General features: G+C 35.1%; 1 long non-coding RNA gene across 6 annotated transcripts; it reads right to left on the reverse strand.

Annotated features, from left to right (window-relative positions):
* Nucleotides 1-1222: 1222 nt before the first annotated feature.
* LOC109150705 lies at nucleotides 1223-5493 on the reverse strand. Of its 6 annotated transcripts, XR_002049199.1 has the most exons (10): nucleotides 5199-5486; nucleotides 4952-4981; nucleotides 4079-4410; nucleotides 3846-3976; nucleotides 3651-3675; nucleotides 2846-3073; nucleotides 2294-2405; nucleotides 1950-2108; nucleotides 1495-1750; nucleotides 1223-1409 (listed from the first exon to the last, which is right to left on the reverse strand). It is a non-coding gene; the product is annotated as an uncharacterized LOC109150705 (long non-coding RNA). The 6 variants fall into 6 exon arrangements; XR_002049202.1 differs by having other exon boundaries at nucleotides 1495-1762; nucleotides 2294-3073; nucleotides 5199-5493; XR_002049201.1 differs by having other exon boundaries at nucleotides 2294-3073; nucleotides 4103-4410; nucleotides 5199-5492.
* Nucleotides 5494-6542: the final 1049 nt, after the last annotated feature.

Below are 6542 nucleotides of genomic sequence, written 5' to 3' on the forward strand. Positions count from 1 at the left end.
AATTTTATTAATATTATATATAATATTAATTTTTTGTAAAAAAAAATATATTATATAGAATATTAAAATTTTATTGTTCCTTCAAAATATTTGGCCCTCCTCCCACTTAAATTAATTTTATAGGCTAAGTTATAAACTTCTTCATCTTCTCAACTACTCCAGTTCTCTCCCCACTACAAGAAAAATGCACATAGACAACGGTTATTAACCGTTGTCGTAGGGGTATAATTTCTGTTGTTGAAGCCGGTGTTGTTGTAAGTCCCGCGCATAGACAACGGTTTTTTAACCGTTGTCTTTTCTAGAAACGAAAACCGTTGTCTATTAAGTGTTGTTGAAGCCGGTGTTGTTGTAAGTCACGCACATAGACAACGGTTAATAACCGTTGTCTTTTCTAGCAACGACAACGATTTTTTAACCGTTGTCTATTTAGTGTTGTTGAAACCGGTGTTGTTAAAAGTCACGCACATAGACAACGGTTAATAACCGTTGTCTTTTCTAGAAACGACAACGATTTTTTAACCGTTGTCTATTAAGTATTGTTGAAACCGGTGTTGTTAAAAGTCACGCACATAGACAACGGTTATTAACCGTTGTCTTTTCTACCAACGACAACAGTTTTTTAACCGTTGTCTATTAAGTGTTGTTGAAACCGGTGTTGTTAAAAATCACGCACATAGACAACGGTTATTAACCGTTGTCTTTTCTACCAACGACAACGGTTTTTTAACCGTTGTCTATTAAGTATTGTTGAAACCGGTGTTGTTAAAAGTCACGCACATAGACAACGGTTATTAACCGTTGTCTTTTCTACCAACGACAACGGTTTTTTAACCGTTGTCTATTAAGCGTTGTTGAAACCAGTGTTGTTAAAAGTCAGACAACGGTTTTTAACTGTTGTCTTTTCTTTAAAAGACAACAGTTATAAACTGTTATCTATTGTGTGTTGTTGAAACCACTGTTGTTAAAAGTCACGCCCATAAACTGTTGTCTTTTGTAGAAAAGACAACAGTTTCAAACTGTTGTCTATTGTAACCGTTTTTAACCTGCTTAAATTTTAATCATATAAAAAATCAATTTATCCATTCACCATGGCCAAGTGTAGTTACATAATTTTGCACAAGCTAAGGTTCAAAATACAAAAGAACTAATTAACACAAAAGAACTAATTAACAAGTCTAAATACTTCCATGACCAATTCAAATCGAATCATATATCATCCAAGTCATAATACTACAAAAAACAATTCCACGAACCAAATCTAAATGATCACAACGTTCTAATGATCAAATCATACCTACTCCCTATTGATGCATTAAAAATGGATGCACTGCAGCAATTTAACCTGGTGGAATGAAGGTTGCCATCCCAAGTAAAGATGAAGGAGCAAGTGGAACGCCATGGAGATCACTCTGGCATTTAAAAGAAAAGATATAGTTATGCAAGCACTTTCAAGTAAAATATAAAGTCAAAGGAAGAGTTCATAAGAAGTTCTACCTGAGTTGACACATTCCCAATAAAAGTAAATGATGAAGCATTTTCGGCATTTCCATTTGGTATGTGTCCAGAGTTTCCACTAGAGGCATCATTATTACCATTCTCATTAAGTTTGTTGCCATTGTTCTGCCCATACTGAGAAGTATCTTTTGAAGATTCCTTTGAGACTTGAGAACTATCAGTCGAAGTACCATTCCTTTCTCTTGCCTCATTGGAGTTGTTGCATATGTAAATGTAGGCACTTCCTCTCGCCAAACTAGAGAAAAATCTAATTAATCACCAACTAGTATTAACTACTTAATAAAAATTTAGTTTGAAAGGGGCAAACAATGAACAGACATTGTCACAGAAGTCAATGCAATTTTGAAAAATCATTCCTTTAGAATAAACCTATCAACTCTAAGTCATTCAAAATAAAACTTTAAAAAAAAATTTAAAAAAAAATGCTAAGCAACCTGTCTCTGACAACCAAGCCAAAGCTGATTATATTGTTCAGCTCGTTTACGTAGTTTAGCTTGTTGCAAGGAATCGATCTCCTGAGCACGAGTCAACAAAGCATGGGCCTCCCTCATCTGTTCGTCTTTGTAAAGAATGGTTTCCTTTGCAATTCTGTTCTGAAGATTGAAGAATATTCAATTTGTCAGACTGCAAAACTATAGTCAGCAGCTAATGTTGCACAAGTACTTAAATATTTTAAATTATAAAAGTTTCAAATGCATTCCATAATGTAGTTTCTCCATGTTACCATACTACAAAGCAATGAAAGTATTTTCAGAAATTATGGTACATATGAATTGACCTATTCCTGCAATTCCATAAACTGATGTTATTTCTCTTGAATATGCTCCTAAAGTTCACGAAGTTGTTTAATATGCTGAGCTCTTTCAGCTTCAGAGTTGTCACTCTCTCTCCTGGAAATTTATGAACTTCAGTAACAAATATAATAAATAAAGCAAAAAATATCTCAGTTCTCTAACAATTTAAAGCTTTTAGTTGAGGTAGGGCACAAAATTCAACAGTAAGATCATATAATCACCAATCACCCCAAGAAACCATTTTAAGTTAGGTGACTGTTATCATTACTGCTACATTCAAGTGCATGACCACTGGTTCAACATTGAAAGATCCTGGCAGTAGAAATCATTTATTATTTATATATAAAATGTAGTCAACTTGATGTCCAATACAATATAAAAGGAAACTAGAGACAGGGAATATGCATAATAATAAATAAATAAAAAAACTCAACCTAGGTAATTTAGACCACAAGCAAAATAACACAAACTAGTTGAATTCAGAGTTCAGACCATTTGATAAAACCAATCATACGCGTAGGTTCTCAAAACATTACCTCTGTCATATTAAGTTAAACCTGCCTCTGGATATTTTAGAGCTTTCATACTACCTTTATATTTTTGTTAACTACAAACCTCATCTTTAAAAAAGAAGATGAAGAAGCTTATAAAAAAGTTGTGAAGGAAATCTGTCTATCAGCTAGGATAGTCCCGGTTGATAGCATTCAACTTCATTGCATTCAACCACTACAGCTTGGTGTGACCATAACAAGAAATCTAATTTCCTGAAACATGAGATGTAAAAATCATTATAACACTAAGCCAGCCTTACCAGATTTGATATAGAAGAAAAAATAATTGGGACAAAGAATAGATTATGAACAAAGAACATATGTTTTAGTACAAAGCAGAAATAATTGATACAACTATCTTCCCTTTACTGTTTCCCTATCATTTATAGAGTATTCAAATTGAGACAACTATCTTTTAAAATCCTATGTTTAAAAGAAGACAAAACAGGTTATAATATTGCTCTCCAACAAAATAACCATGCAAATCATTAACGCAAGTGTAAGGATCTAGTTAAAACAGTTTAAACATGTAGATGCAGAGCAGGGGATGAAGTTGAGTTCCAACATCTTCAGAAAATATTTGTAATAATCAAAATATAAGGTCAAGGATATTAAGTACCAGAGTACAAACTCAAGACAAGAAGCCAAAGCATACTGTTTTGCCCCAAATCTCACTCTTTCTCTCTCTCAATATTTTTAAAGGACACATCATCACACTTGATTCAAGTGTACAAGCCTAGACTGATATGTGTTAAGTTTTATCTTAACAATAACTAGATTAGTCAATTACCTTCCAGAATCCACCCCACCAAAACCTGCAAATTTTCAAAGAAATGAAGATAATTTAGGGAAATCTTCAATCATGTATTCATCTGATACCGGTTACATATATTAAATACTGTATATACTTGGTTGAGGCCATTGATCAACCTCTCCACTGACTACTTTATCAAGATTATACAGTAGGATAATATAAAGTTCATACCACATTGAGGGTATCCTTCTTTTTTGTTGAGAAACTGCAAGGTGTTTAAACACGATCGTATATCCCATTCTGGTAAAAAGTCAGAAACTGCATCCTCCGAATTGAAAGTAATAAACCCAAACCCCCGCAGCCTAAGAGTCACATACATTTGAAAAATCCAACAATTAACCTAGGGTTCAAGAACATTCACAAGTTTCAAATATGAAAAATTGAACAATAGAATTAATACTAACCTAGGGTTGAAGACTAACTTGTACCATGTTGATGGAGGAAAGAGGCGACGTTGGCAGGCCGGGGAGGGAAGACGCGACGGCTGGCAGAGGAAGGATAATACAACGAGGGTGAGACGGCAGCGGATGTGTGAGACGGAGCGACGGCGGTGAATCTAGACGGCAGCAGAGGTGTGAGGTCTGAGGCGTGAGTGTATGTCGTGTACAAGAGTAACTGCACGGTGACTCTCAAGCTCAGCAAATGCTTTCTGCAGTTGCTGTATCTTAGAGGTAGTGGAATCCATGAGCGTCACAACTGACTGGGAATCCTCCATATCAGACAAGTGCCGGACAAACTACAGATATACAGCTCAATTAATATGGAACATAACAAAGAGAAGATAACCACATTGATGCATTAAGGGGAGATCCCCAAACCCATCCATGCCTCTCCCTCTCATATTTTTGCACACTTTAATCTCTTTCAATGAAGTGCATGCACAAGTGATAATAGATACAGAATGATAAACATGCCATCAAGTACTTGACAAAGTGAAAACACTAAAAATACTTCAAAATCAGATTTAAGTTATAGAACATGCTCATCTAGCATCATAGATTTAGAGTAAATATCATTCATTAATGATGTTTTATAATTGACATATAATCTTGTTTTTACTTACCGAACCTCCTACTAGTCTCTTATGATAGTAGTCAAGGATCAAGTAAAGGTGATATGCACCAACCACAAATGTTCAAAAAAATCAATACAAAATAAATGGAAAATCTGGAAAAAAAATCAAGGCATGAGCTAGGATAAAGCAGATAAAAGGATGTACAGCTACAAGATATCCCTAAAATAACGCACAAAATCCTCACCGGGAAACTGCTACTCACCTTATATGGACACTCAGATCAGCAAATAAGCTGAAAAAACACACATATATAATCAATAAAAGTAGAAAGGCCCAGACCAAGCTAATTAACACCATAACCACCTCAAATGAGAATTTCAAAGCACAAAAATGGAAAATATCACAGAAAGTGAAGATGTTTAGGTTTGAAAAAAGGAGGCTTGATCTAGAATGAGAGCGAGATAGAAGAGCAATAGAGCAAAATGAGAGAGCGGAGAAGTAAGGCTTACGGGATCGGAGGCGGACGGCGGAGGAAGATGAGTTGACGGCGGCGAAATTCAGCGGATAATCAGACCATTTTGAGTGCGAGGGTTTGATATAACTGCGACGCTACGAATCCCTAGAGAGAGAGGCGGACGGCGGAGGAAGATGGCGGTGTCTGAGGAGAATGGCGGTCGGCGACTAGGCGGAGAGCACTGGGTTTGCAAAGAGGGAATTTCTGAGGAGAATGGCAAGGCGAAAATTTTGTTTGAAGAGAAAATTTGCAAAGAGGGAAATTTTGCCGCTAAGTGTTCTAACTAAAAATTTGTAGAGGGAAACAATTGAAAAAATTATTTTGATTTTGCAAAGAGAGAAATAACATAACATATACTATATACTATGTACTAATATAATTAGGAAAATAATGAAATTTTATTTTAATTTTATAATAAGCTTTTATTTTTTCAAAATTAAATAAGTATATTCATGGTTTTATAAGGACCGGCACCATAAACCAGGTGATATAGATATAGAACAGGGTAAGAAAATATTAGCTTTATTACTCGGGTCGCTAGACCCAAAATAGTACCAGCGGGTATATAGATACATAACGCGAGATTCATAGATTTCTATACTGTAGATTCATAAAATCTTTACTCTAGATTCATAATTTTTAAATCGTAGATTCATAATTTAAATACAGTAGATTCATAATTTAAATACAATAGACTCATAATTTAAATACAGTAGATTCATAATTTCTATACTGCAGATTCATAATTTATATATTGTTGATTCATAATTACTAAACTGTATAGTTATCAAATTATGAACATATAGTTTTGTGATTTGTGAATACAGAGTTCAACAATTGGGAATATGAACATCGAAAATTATGAACATAGAGTTCTGTAATTGTGAATATATATAGAGTTCAATCATTATGAATATGAATTTCAAAAATTATGAATATATAGTTCGGTAATTATGAACATAGAAATGGTGCACACAGTTGCACAGCATAATTTGCCCTTTATTACCCAGACAGCTGGCGACCCAATTATTACAAAGATCACGGCAAAAGAAATAGGCTATAGCTAATTGTACGATATCAACTACTCTTTCATATCCATTCTTCATGTGTCCCATGCATGCCGGAAGAGTCGATTACCAATATATAGCTAACCTTGTTAGTCATGCGCTAGCCGGAAGGGTCGATTACCAACCCCGGCCCCTATCATACCGCCCTTACCCCGATCCACACCATACCGCACCATTCGGAACACCACACCGCACCGCCAAGGCCGTTCTAGGCCATGTCGGACCGGCGCGACCGCACAGGGCCCCCAGTTTTTTTTTTTTTTAAATATTAT

The sequence above is a fragment of the Ipomoea nil genome, unplaced genomic scaffold, assembly GCF_001879475.1.
Source record: "Ipomoea nil cultivar Tokyo-kokei standard unplaced genomic scaffold, Asagao_1.1 scaffold2280, whole genome shotgun sequence".
Lineage (NCBI taxonomy): Eukaryota > Viridiplantae > Streptophyta > Magnoliopsida > Solanales > Convolvulaceae > Ipomoea > Ipomoea nil.